A 3,476-nucleotide genomic window follows, 5' to 3' on the forward strand; every position below is an offset into this window, starting at 1 on the left:
AGAGAGAAACTGAAAGCATTCCCATTGAAATTAGGAACTGAACAAGGCTGTCCACTATCCCCACTTCTCTTTAACATAGTACTTGAAACTCGCAATAAGACAAGAGCAGGAAATTAAAGGAGTAATAATTGGAAAAGAAGAGATCAATTTATCCCTTTTTGCAGATGATATGATGATGTATCTAAGAGATGCCAAAAATTCCACCAGAAACTCCTAGAAATTATTAAAATGTTCAGTAAAGTGGCAGGTCACAAAATTAACCTACAAAAGTCTATAGCCTTTCTATATACCAATAACAAGCAATCAGAGAAAGAGCATATGGAAACACTCCCATTCACAATAGCTGCAAAAAAAGAAAATTTTTTTGGAGTAAACCTGACCAAAGACATTAGAGAGCTCTACAATGAAAATTTTAACTCTTTAAAGAAAGAGATTGAGGAAGACATCAGAAGATGGAAGGACCTTCCATGCTCATGGATTGGAAGAATTAATATTGTGAAAATAACCATCCTACCAAAAGTCATATATAGATTCAATGCAACGCCAATCAAAATCCCCATGGCATTTTTCACAGAATTGGAAAAACACAATTCTAAGATTCATATGGAAGCACGAAAGACCACAGATAGCCAAAACAAACACCGAGCACTAAGAGCAATGCCAGGGGGATTACTATACCAGATTTCAAGATATATTACAGAGCTATAATCATAAAAACAACATGGTACTGGCACAAAATAACCCATAGACCAATGGAACAAAATTGAAGATCCAAATATGAGTCAATACAATTTCGACCTTCTGATGTTTAACAAAGGGGCCAAGAATATTAACTGGAGGAAAGACAGCATGTTCAGCAAATGGTGCAGGCAAAACTGGATCTCCACTTGTAGAGGAATGAAACTAAACCCCTATCTTTCACTCTGCACAAAAGTCAATTCCAAATGGATCAAAGACCTCAATGTAAAGCCCGAAACTCTGAAACTCTTAGAAGAAAACTTTGGGAATAACCTACAAGACATAGGAGTAGGAAAGGATTTTCTAAACTGGACATCAATTGCCCAGGAAACAAGGGTAAGAATTAACAAATGGGACCTCTTTAAACTAAAAAGCTTCTGTACATCAAAGGAGACAACCAAGGAAACAAAGAGAAAACCCACAGGATGGGGAAAATTTTCACCAGCGACATATCCAACAGAGGTTTAATAACCAGAATTTATAATGAACTCAAAAAACGGAGAACCAAGACAAGAAGCAACGCAATTAAAAGATGGGCTAAGGAGCATAACAGAGAGTTCTCAAAAGAAGAAGTAAAGATGGCTATGAAACATCTTAAAAGGTGTTGAACATCCCTAATAATTAGGGAAATGCAAATTAAAACCACTTTAAGATTCTACCTTACCCCAGTCAGACTAGCTAACATGAAGAAAACAAATGATACCAATTGTGGGGAAAGGGGAAAACTCATCCACTGCTGGTGGGACTGCAAACTGGTTCAACCCCTATGGAAAGCAGGGTGGAGAACTCTTAAAAAAACTACCAATGAACCTACAAATTTGACCCAGTTATACCACTCCTAGGCATGTACTCAAAGTATTCATCCTATCGCAGAGACACTTGCACATCCATGTTTGTTGCTGCTGTTTTCACAATAGCTAAAAGATGGAAGCACCCTAAGTGTCCCTCAATTGATGAGTGGATAATTAAAATGTGGTTCAATATACTATGGAGTTTTACTCAGCAGTAAAGAAAAATGAAATGAAATTTACAGGTAAATGGAAGGAACTAGAAACTTTTATTCTAAGTGAAGTAACACAGACTCAGAAAAAAATAAACATATGTTCTCCCTCATATGTGGAACCTAGAACCAGACTCTGATAAATAAGTATGCAACCAGACATAACTACAGAAACCAGGATAATGGAAAGGAAACAGGGAGGTAAAGGAAAAGAAATAACCTGAAAGAGAAAAACAGTAGGAAACAGGCCTTAATAAGGGAGATATGGTTAAAAGTTGGATTAGTTTAAGGGAAGAGGGGAGGGAAGGGTGTACAAGGAACCTAGGGCATAAAGGGAAAGAAGGAGCTCAAGAGAGGTAGGACCACAGGAGAAGGGTATTATTACAGGAGAAAGGGGGGAAATGGGGGCACCTTAAGTGGGAAAACTATGATGGAGGGGTGAGACAATATGAGAGATAAACAATGCCTAGCTAGCTTTGAAAACCAGTGAGAACCATATTACTCCTACAACCTACTGACACACTATATATAGCAGACCAAGAAATATATGTCTAGGTAAGGTTTAGCTTACAGGAACTGATATTTGCCCAAGATTTATCTACATGACACACAGTAATTAAAAATACCAGACTGGTGGAACTAACCTTCTTGTTTGTTTAACAGACATGCTTTGAGGCCTATAATAATTTGGTCAGAGGGACATAAAAGACACTTTCTGCTCCTTGCCCTCCTTGGTTGACTAATTCCAGGGGACTATGAGCATCTCTTAAAATGTCCTATAATGGTGGTGGGTCACCTGTCCTCTTGATCAAGGAGGCTTGGGACACCCCACCAGATGGACTTGAAGCAGTGTCCAGTGTATAAAGAGGAGGGTTAACACAGAGGCATCATTTACTCCATGCTTCCAAGCGAAGCCAACCGTGGTCGAGCAGGACCTTTGACTTATCTTCACATAGGTGGAACTGGTAAAAGAAAGGAGCCAGGGGCTCCTCCCAAGCCCATGTGACCCCTGAGGAACAGATCCTGAAATGACCTTAAGAGTAAAAATAAATCGGTTTATCTGTACCAACTGTGTGGCCTTAAATACCCAAAAGGTAAGTACAACCAAAGATTAAAGGGCCCAATATAATTTCATAAGAGTTCATATGTATAGCTAAAGGCTACATAGCAAGCAACAATGCCAGACAGGCGATACCTCCTTCTGAGTTGTTGGCCAGGGTGGCCAAAGTGTTGGATTCCCAGATCATAACCCAGCAGAGAACTGGGAAATTGAACAGCAGACCCCAATCTTATCCAAAGGAATATTGAGAACTGAATACTGGTAGATGAGGAGCAGCTGACCCTCCTAAAACAAAGAACTCTAGATAGGCTGACTAGAGTCACCAGAAGGATAATTAGTGTGGAATGGCTGGGGATGCCACCAACCAAGCAGACAGTAGCAGGGATATCAGAGTGTAAGGGCTCTAGTGGGGGGAGGCAGGCTATGGGAGGGTGCTACTTGGGAAGTGGGTCTATTAAAAAAATTCTTCAAAGCATAAAAATTTGCTCCTTAATAACTAGTAGATGTGAAAAACATTACCACTGAAATCTACCTGATGACTTTATATCCATTCTCAGATGCTAAGGAGCTCAGAAAGTAACCGACTGTGACTAGTAACAATCAGATGTATAGAGATTAGAAACACATGTGCATCTTAGTGTCAGTTGTATTAAAAATGAATTTTTCTGTATGAAATTG

This window comes from Nannospalax galili, unplaced genomic scaffold (genome assembly GCF_000622305.1).
Source record: "Nannospalax galili isolate Female #2095 unplaced genomic scaffold, S.galili_v1.0 scaffold227, whole genome shotgun sequence".
Classification (NCBI taxonomy): domain Eukaryota; kingdom Metazoa; phylum Chordata; class Mammalia; order Rodentia; family Spalacidae; genus Nannospalax; species Nannospalax galili.